Raw genomic sequence first — 10,169 nt, forward strand, 5'->3', positions numbered from 1 at the left:
GCAGCTCCCAGGGAGGCTGGGAGAGGGGATGGGCACGCGTGGAGAGACCACAGCTCCTCCCAAGGTGGGAATATCCCATTTTTGGGGGCAAGGCTGCCTCCAGGCGTTATCCAGGTGATGCTGAGACCGCCAGGCCCGTGCTCCAGGTGAGCAGCCAGCAGCACAGTGCATCAAACAGCATCCCTGCCTCCTCCCTCAAGGCTGGAAATGCCTAAAAAAGCCCCAAAATTGGTGCCAAGGAGCAGCTGGGGCCATGCCCGGCCTTGTAGGGCCAACACAGAAGCTGGGGTGGGATAGGGCTGAGCCCCATCCCTGAATCCCACAAAAACAGGGTGGGAAAAGCCCCATCAGAACCCTCCAAACCCCCTCCCAGAGAAAGGCTTGGCCCCAGGGCTTTCCTGGCAATAATTAATTGAGTCATATTTCAATGCAGCCAGCGGCCATATGGTTGGAAAGAGGATTACAAATCTGCATGCTCCAGTTGCATCCAGGGAAATCCAGTTATAAGGAAAAATCCTCCGTGCCTGGCTGCAGCCTGCTGCCACCCATCCACACGGCCCCAGCCCCTTCTCCGGGAGAAAGGAGCACGGGAATGGCTGGGGATGATGGGTCAGGAGGAGTCTGGGAGGGCAGGGGGAGATGGGGAGAGAAATCAGAGCAGCAGGGAATGGGGAAAGGAATAAGAGCAGCAGGAACAGCAGAGGCAGATCACTGCTGCTCCCAGCCCCTGCCCTTTGGGCACCGCGCTCTAAGTTCATTAGCAGCTCATTAGCGATTGATTAATGAGGGGGTATCGCTGTGCGTCAGGATTGGCCTTAAATCATTTAATAAATAGAAACCATTTTCCACCAAGGAGGTGAGAATCGTGGGATCTCTGACAGGGATGGGAAGGGGCCTTAAAGCCCATCCCGTTCCACTCGCTGCCATCCACACCTTCCCCAAGCCCTGTCCAACCTGGCCGGGAACAATTCCAGGGATTTGGGGCAGCCCCAGCTGCTCTGGGCACCTGTGCCAGGGCCTGCCCGCCCTCCCAGCCAGGAATTTCCTCCTAATTTCTATTCCAAATCCTCCCTGTGTCAGTTTTTTGCTGGATTCCCCCCTCCCAGCCCTGGACCAGTTTTCCTCGAGCTCATCTTCCCGGTGATTTTCCCGGGAATCCTTCACCCAAAGCACTGCTGGGAAAACACGGATTTGGGTAGAAAGGAGAGGGACATGGCTGTGGGGATGGACCTGCATGGACATCACCCCCAAATCCCTCCAAGCCGGGCTGGGGCTGATCCCACCACAGGCTGCTGCAGGGATTTGGGATCGGGAAATTCTCCCCGTTCCTTCCTTCCCGTGATTACCAAAAAAAAAAAAAAAAAAATCAGGGAAGAAAGAACACTACGTCTCATTCATTCCCAGAGAAAGCCTCGCCTGTGATGGCAAATCAGCTGATTAAGGAGGATCAAACCCTTTAAATCCAACCTTTGTTGGGAGCCGGAGCTCGCTGCACAAAGCACCTTCCCGGCCCCGCAGGGTGGGACCCGCCGAGACCGCGGGATCTGGGGGGAATTCTGCCGATTTAGGAGCGGCTCGGTGCCCACGGGGGTCAGGGACGGCGCGGGTGGGGACAGCCCTGCCCAGCCCCACCTGCGCCAGCGCTCCCAGTGCTCCCAGTGCTCCCAGTGCCAATGCCCCCAGTGCTCCCAGTGCTCCCAGTGCTCCCAGTGCCAGCCCTGCCAGCGCTCCCAGTGCTCCCAGTGCCAGCTCTCCCAGTGCTCCCAGTGCTCCCAGTGCTCCCAGTGCCAGCTCTCCCAGTGCTCCCAGTGCCAATGCCCCCAGTGCTCCCAGTGCTCCCAGTGACAGCGCTCCCAGTGCTCCCAGTGCTCCCAGTGCTCCCAGTGCCAGCCCTGCCAGTGTTCCCAGTGCCAGCCATCCCAGTGCTCCCAGTGCCCCCAGTGCCAGCCCTGCCAGTGTTCCCAGTGCCAGCCATCCCAGTGCTCCCAGTGCTCCCAGTGCCAGCCCTGCCAGTGTTCCCAGTGCCAGCCATCCCAGTGCTCCCAGTGCCCCCAGTGCCAGCCCTGCCAGTGCTCCCAGCCCTGCCAGTGCTCCCAGTGCTCCCAGCTCTCCCAGTGCTCCCAGTGCCCCCATTCCGTACCTGGAAGCGGTGCCCCGGTCCCCGCGGGGCGGGCGGGCGGGCGGCGGGAGGGACAGACGGACAGAGGGATGGATGGACGGACGGACGCTGGGATGGAGGAGGGAGGGCCGGAGGGATGCGGCCGCAGCAGCAGCAGCAGCAGCAGGAGGAGGAGGAGGAGGAGGAGGATGGTGGTCAGCAGCAGCCCCGAGCGGCGAGTCCCCACCCAGCTTTGTCTGCGCTCATCCCGCTGCCTACAGGAAGCGGCTCAGCCCCGACTTCCTCCTCCTCCTCCTCCTCCTCCTCCTCCTGCTGATGCTCTGCGCTCCCCCGGCGTTCGCGGATCGCTTCTGCCCAGAGCCCGCTGCCCCCTCCCTGTCCCTGTCCCTGCCCCTGCCCCTGCCCCTGCCCCCTCCCTGTCCCTGCCCCTGTCCCTGCCCCTGTCCCTGTCCCTGTCCCTGTCCCTTGGATGGCTCCTTGTCCCTCGGCCACCCCATGGCGCCCGGACCCCGCCCCCCACACCCGCTCCGTGCCCACCCCACACCCGTGGGCACCCCCAGTTCCTACACCCGCCCCACATCCCCCCGGACCCCTCCTGAACCCCCCTGCAGCCATCACAGCCCTAAACCATCCCCGCACCCCACAGCCCCCCAAAACCCACCCCAGCCCTCTCTCAGCCCCTGCACTGCTCCAAACACCCCCTGCCTGGATGCTCCATGTCCCTGGAGCCCCCCAAAACCCCGCATCCCTCCCAACCCTTCCCTCCCCATCAGCCCCCATCCCCCTGGCACAGCCAAACCCCTCCCTGCCCCTCCAACCCTTCCCGGCTCCAAGGTTCCCATTTAGGGCACAGCTCAGGGCATCACTTTTATTTTATTTTATTTTATTTTATTTTATTTTATTTTATTTTGGTTTTTTATTATATTAATTTTATTTTATTTTGTTATTTCATTACATTTTATTTTATTTTGTTATATTTTATTATTTTATTTTATTTTATTTTGTTATTTTATTACATTTTATTTTTTTTATTTTATTATTTTATTTTATTTTGTTATTTTATTACATTTTATTTTATTTTTATTTTTTTTTTTTTTTTTATTTTGTTATTTTATTACATTTTATTTTATTTTGTTATTTTATTTTATTTTAATTTAATTTAATTTAATTTATTTTTATTTTATTTTATTTTTATTTTATTTTATTTTATTTTATTTTATTTTATTTTATTTTATTTTATTTTATTTTGTTATTATATTTTCTTTTATTTATTATTTTTTATATTTTATTTTTATTTTATTTTATTTTTGTTATTTTATTATATTATATTTTATATTTCATTTCATTTCATTTCATGTCATTTCATTTTCAGTCAATATCAGCCCACATGCCCAATCTGGGACATTTCAGGTGGAAGATTCTGCAGGCAGGAGGGATGGGGTTTTTATCAGGTGGCTTTACCCTTTTTCCTCCTTCTGCCCCAGCCCAGCTGTGTCCTCACGGAAATCCTTCCCTGGCAGGGCGGGCAGGCCCTGGCACAGGTGCCCAGAGCAGCTGGGGCTGCCCCAAATCCCTGCAATTGTTCCAGGCCAGGTTGGACATTGGAGCAGCCTGGGATGGTGGAAGGTGTCCCTGCCATGGCAGGGGTGGGATGGGATTGGATTTAACCTCCCTTCCAACCCAAACCAGTCTGGAATTCCATGATTTTCTAAAAGTGCACAATGATTTTTTGGATTTAACCTCCCTTCTAACCCAAACCCCTCTGCAATTCCACGATTTTCTGGAAGTGCCCCTTGCCCGGGCAAGAGGCACAGAAAAACTGGGGAGGGGCACAACCCCCAAAACCTCCCAAAACAGCCCCAAACCATCCTAAAACAGCCCAAACCAGCAAAAATCAGCCCCAAAACAACCCAAAACAGCCCCAAACCAGCCCAAAGCAGCTCCCACAGCAGCAGCACCGAGGGATGCGGCTCATTTTGGGAGCATCCCCAAAGGGTGACAGCGGCGGCCGCAGGGGGACGCGGGGCTGTGTCCTGTCCCCTCCCCGGGCCGTGTCCCCTCCCCGGGCCGTGTCCCCTCCCCGGGCCGGGCTCTGCGCTCGCTGTCGCCGCCCGGCTTTCCCCCCGTGTTTCCACAGCAACCCCCGGTGACAGATTTCCGTCCCTGACAGATTTCCGTCCGTGACTGGTTTCCTCCGCTGCCCTGAACGAGCGAGCTCAGCGCTGCCACATCACCCCCGACGTGCCAAAAAAATCCCAGAGCTGTCCCTGCACCCACCCGGGACATCCCAAAAACCCACACAACCCTGGCACATCCCTGGGACATCCCAAAATCCCGCCCAGAGCCTGGGACATCACCTGGGACATCCCAAAACCCCACCCTGCAACCCTGGCACATCACCCCCACATCCCAAAAACCCACCCAGCTCTGGCACCCTCCTGGGACATGCCAAAATCCCGCCCAGAGCCTGGGACATCCCAAAATCTCACCCAGAGCTGGTCCTGCAGCCCTGGCACCCACCTGGCACATCCCAAAACCCCACCCTGCAGCCCTGGCACATCACCCTGACATCCCAAAAATCCAGAGCTGGTCCTACAGCCCTGGCACATCACCTGGGACATCCCAAAATCCCACCCAGAGCCATCCCTGCAGCCCTGGCACATCATCCCACATCCCAAAAACCCACCCAGAGCCTGGGACATCCCAAAAACCCGCCCTGCAGCCCTGGCACATCACCTGGGACATCCCAAAAACCCGCCCTGCAGCCCTGGCACATCATGCTGACATCCCAAAAACCCGCCCTGCAGCCCTGGCACATCACCTGGGACACCCAAAATCCCACCCAGAGCCTGGGACATCCCCAAAACCCCACCCACAGCTGTCCCTGTAGCCTTGGCACATCACCCCACATCCCAAAATCCCACCCAGAGCCTGGAACATCCCAAAATCCCACCCTGCAGCCCAGGCACATCACCTGGGACATCCCAAAAACCCACCCACAGCTGTCCCTGTAGCCTTAGCACATCACGCTGACATCCCAAAATCCCACCCAGAGCCCTCCCTGCAGTCCTGGCACCCACCTGGGACATCCCAAAATCTCACCCAGAGCTGGTCCTACAGCCCTGCACATCACCCCTACCCAGAGCCATCCCTGCAGCCCTGGCACATCACCCTGAAACCCCCAAAAATCCCCCCCCTGCAGCCCTGACACCCACCTGAGACACCCCAAAAACCCATCCAGCCCTGGCACATCACGCTGACATCCCAAAATCCCACCCAGAGCTGGTCCTACAGCCCTGGCACATCCCAAAATCCCACCCAGAGCCGTCCCTGCATCCCTGGCACCCCCTGGAGCTGGCAGAGCCCCCCCACCCCTCCCCAGCGACCCCAGCACCGCCCAGGGGACAACGGGGCCGCATTCATCCCAAACTCTGCCCCCAGCGATGGTTTCAGGGTGCCAGAAATCCCCCAAAAAGCCCCTAAAAGGGCGGGCAGGGGGGGATTTTTGGTCATTGTCACCAGTTGGTCACCGGTGCCTCGCTGGGGCGGTGCTGATGGGCACATCCAGCCCTGCATGGTTTGGGGGGGTTGGTAAAATGAGGATGCAGTGCCAGGCGCCCAGCGGGGCACAGCCGGCCCTGCTGAACAGCAGCAGAAAGGAAAGGGGGAAAAAATTGATTAGGGAATGAAGGATGCCACTGGAATGCCAGGATTTTGGGAAAGGAAGTTCCTGTGCCCCTCGGGCAGCGGGCACAGCAGAGATGGGGCAGGGGGCACAATGCCCAAAACATCCTAAAACAGCCCCAAAACAGCTCAAAACACCCCAAAACAGCCCCAAACAGCCCCAAAATATCCCAAAACATCCCCAAACATCCCAAAACAGCCCAAAACATCCCAAACAGCCCAAAACATCTCAAACCAGCTGAAAACAGCCCAAACCAGCCGAAAACAGCCCAAAACAGCCCCAAAACTGCCCAAAACACCCCCAAACAACTGAAAACATCCCAAACCAGCCCGAAACAGCCCAATGCAGCCCCAAAATAGCCCAAAAAGATCCCAAACCAGCTGAAAACAGCCCCAAAACAGCCCCAAACAGCCCCAAAACATCCCAAAACAACTGAAAACAGCCCAGAACATCCCAAACCAGCCCCAAAACATCCCAAACCAGCCTAAACCAGCCTAAAACAACCCCAAACAGCCAAAACAGCCCCAAACATCCCAAAACAGCCCCAAACATCCCAAACCAGCCCCAAAACATCCCAAACCAGCCCCAAACAGCCCAAAACTGCCCAAAACATCCCAAAACAGCCCCAAAACAACCCAAACCAGCCAAAACCAGCCTAAAACAACCCCAAAACATCCCCAAGCAGCCCCAAAATTGTGCATTTTGCTCCCTAAAATTGGCGTTTTGCCCCTGGTCGCCCTACAAATCCCAAATCTCCGGCTTCTCCATCCAGCCCGGGATTGTGACGGGAGCTGCAAAACTTGGATGTGCGGCCGCTGGAGAAGAGGTGGCCCCAGGGCAGGGTTCGGTTTGGTTTTTTGTCGGTGTTTAGATCCATGGAATGGCAGCGGGGAGCAGCAGGAGCAGCAGGGAGCATCCCGGGGAAAAGGGCAGGGATGGGAACTCGAGGAGCTTTCCCTCCCCTGGGCACCTCCCCCGTGCTGAGATGAAGCAGGAGTGGAGGTCAGGACATCAAAGGGACGGGGATTTATTAGATTCATTCCCATTTAGCCTTTTCTGAGCGCAGCCCATGGGGAGGGCAGAGCTCCCTCCCCTTCCTCACCCCCTCCGGACCCTTCCCCATCTGGTTTGAGGAAAATTCCGGGGTTTTTTGGGCCAGGCACGAAATCTGCAGGCTATACTTAGCAGCAGACAATGCAGTCCCCCTCCCAGCAGTGGCTCATTCCCTCGTGCTCCTCCCTCCTGCCCCAAAAATGTCGGGTTTGAGCAGAAATCAGCAATTAGGGCCCCGGACCTGGCGATGGCCAGCGGGATATTTATAGAGGACAAAGGGGATTTGCTGGGAACACACAATTATCTCTGGAGCCTGTGGAAAGGGCACTGGGTGCTCCTGGCGGTGGGGGCACAGCCCCACATCTCCATGGCAGGGCTGGGATGGCCAAAGCCAGGCAGGACCCGGGGTCCCAACCTCAAAATGGGACATGGCTGCATCCAGGGCCATAGGGCAGAGCTCTGTGCAGGGAAAAACCACTCTGGAGGCTTCCCTGATGCTGGTTCCCCATGGAAAACAGGCTCATCATCATCATCATCATCATCATCATCATCATCATCATCATCATCATCATCATCATCATCATCATCATCATCATCTTCTTCTTCTTCTTCTTCTTTCTTCTTCTTCTTCTTCTTCTTCTTCTTCTCTTTCTTCTTCTTCTCCTCCTTTTTTCTTCTTTTCCTTCTTTCTTCTTCTTCTTCTTCTTCTCCTTCTTCTTCTCCTCCTTTCTTCTTCTTCTCCTCCTTTCTTCTTCTTCTCCTTTCTTCTTCTTCTCCTTTCTTCTTCTTCTTCTTCTTCTCCTCCTTTCTTCTTCTTCTTCTTCTCCTTCTTCTTCTTCTCCTCCTTTCTTCTTCTTCTTCTTCTTCTTCTTCTCCTTCTCCTTCTTCTTCTCCTCTTTCTTCTTCTTCTTCTCCTTCTTTCTTCTTCTTCTTTTTCTCCTTCTTTCTTCTCCTTCTTCTCCTCCTTTTTTCTTCTTCTCCTTTTTTCTTCTTCTCCTTCTTTCTTCTTCTCCTTCTTTCTTCTTCTTCTTCTTCTTCTTCTTCTTCTTCTTCTTCTTCTTCTTCTTCTTCTTCTTCTTCTTCTTCTTCTTCCTTCTTCTTCTTCTTCTTCATGGAATCCCAGAATGGTTTGGGTTGGAAGGGATGTTAAATCCCATCCCATTCCACCCCTGCCATGGGCAAGGACACCTTCCACTGTCCCAGGTTGCTCCAGCCTGGCCTTGGACACTTCCAGGGATCCAGGGGCAGCCACAGCTGCTCTGGGAATTCCACCCCAGCCCCTCCCCATCCTCACAGCCAGGAATTCCTAACTCCCAAAATCCCATCCACCCCTGCCCCCTGGCAGTGGGAAGCCATTCCCTGGGTCCTGGCACTCCACACCCTCTCCCTGTGAGAGGATAAATCCACTGAGACCCAGAAACTGGAAATGGGGACACGGGAAGGTTGTGGGTGGTGGCACCTTCCCCAGTTTTCCTTGGCTGGAGGAAGGAGGTGCCAGGATCAGCAAACCTGGCCCAAAAACCACACGGAAAAGAAGTGGCCAATTATATTCTGAGTTTAATTAGCACCAGTGGGAGATGGGAGGGTGGTCCTGGCTGCTGTGGAGGGGAAAGGCAGCACAAACCTTCCATCAGGCACTGGAGAATCCATGAGAACCACCCAAAACCACCAAGCCCACAGCTCCTGAAGGTTGGGGACCCCCCTGAGCATCCCACCAGGATCCCTGCTATGGACACTCCACACTCCCACTTATTTCAGGAGCTCCCCCTGCGTCTCTTCCCAACTCCAGTGATGGAAGTGGCTGAAACTTGCACAAAAACCACCAAAAATCATCAAAAACCACCAACCCCACAGCTCCTGAAGGTTGGGGACCACCCTGAGCATCCCACCAGGATCCCTACTATGGACACTCCAAACTCCCACTTATTTCAGGAGCTCCCCCTGTGTCTCTTCTCAACTCCAGAGTGTTGGAAGTGGCTGGAACTTCTACAAAACCCACCAAAACCGACCAAAAATCATCAAAAGCCACCAACCCCACAGCTCCTGAAGGTTGGGGACCCCCCTGAGCATCCCACCAGGATCCTTACTATGGAACTCACACTCCACTTATTTCAGGCACCCCCGTGCTTTCCCCACTCCAGCAGTGCGTGGTGCTGGAACTTCTACAAAACCCACCACAAAACCACCAAAAATCAGGACTCAAAGGCTCAGCCCATCCACTGCCCTGCCTGAGGCAGGAGTTGCCTTAACCTGAGCTGAGAACCCAATAAGTGCAAGGTTACCCTGAAATCCAGCCCTGCTCCCCCTCCCCCTTAAGCCTGGGAAGCGGCTGAAACTTGCACAAAAACCACCAAAAATCACCAAAACCCCACCAAAAATCACCAAAACCCACCAAAAATCAGGACTGAAAGGCTCAGCCCATCCACTGCTCTGCCTGGGGCAGGAGTTGCCCTAACCTGAGCTGAGAACCCAATAAATGCAAGGTTACCCTGAAATCCAGCCCTGCTCCATCTCCCCCTTAAGCCTGGGAGCAATTTCCATCTCCAAGAGCCAAAGTGATGCAAACAACTGTCACTTTATTGTCACCTCCAGCCGTTCTGCAAAAGGCACACGACAAACTTCATTGGTACAAAAGAATTTCCGGGGATTTTCACTCGATTTTCCTGGAGTTTTCTTTTTTTTTTTTTTTCTTTCTTTTTTTTTTGGTATTTTTTTTTTCCTGCTCCTTTTTTTTTTTTTTTGCAACACAGTCACTGGGCTCTCCCATCAGCCCTGATGGGAAGATCCTTTCACAGAAAGGATTATTTTGTGCAGACAGACAGACAGATCCTTATTGCAGGGGGAACGGCCCCAAGGGCAGCAGGGCACGGCCACCTGTGGGAAAACTGGGAATAAATGGCACCTCTGTGTCCCCCTGCTCCAATGGCACCTCTGTGTCCCCCTGTTCCCTGCCACTGGTGCTGTTTTAGGGCTCCATCCCATCCCAACCCCATTGTTCCACCCCAGCTCTGGGTGCAGGATAATGGGATGGGGCTGCCCCCTCCCCATTTCTTTACACATTTCTTTACACATTTCTTTACACATTTTATCCCTTTTCCCCCTCCAGCTCTGTGTTTCTGCAGGGTGAGGGTCCCATGGAGAGCACCCAGAGGGGAGGGAAAAAAGAGGCTGGGGATGAATTTGGGGAATTTTCCTGCCTGTGCCAGCATGGAAACTCACACTGCAAACCCAGCTGTGACTCACAGATGTTATGCCAGCACCCAAAGAGAGGTTTGTGGGGTATTTGGCGGGGTGGCCCCCAAACCAAAGCAC

At 54.3% G+C, this 10,169-nt stretch overlaps 1 protein-coding gene across 1 annotated transcript in view; it reads right to left on the minus strand.

Moving 5' to 3' along the window:
• GNG2 (G protein subunit gamma 2) overlaps positions 1 to 2,378 on the minus strand; it is a 29,948-nt gene extending 27,570 nt beyond the window's left edge. Inside the window, exon 1 of the mRNA XM_030949924.1 lies at positions 2,141 to 2,378. The gene's annotated coding sequence lies outside the window, so the exon portion shown is untranslated. The remainder of the gene's footprint in view (positions 1 to 2,140) is intronic.
• Positions 2,379 to 10,169: the final 7,791 nt, after the last annotated feature.

Source organism: Camarhynchus parvulus, chromosome 5, assembly GCF_901933205.1.
Source record: "Camarhynchus parvulus chromosome 5, STF_HiC, whole genome shotgun sequence".
Classification (NCBI taxonomy): Eukaryota; Metazoa; Chordata; class Aves; order Passeriformes; family Thraupidae; genus Camarhynchus; species Camarhynchus parvulus.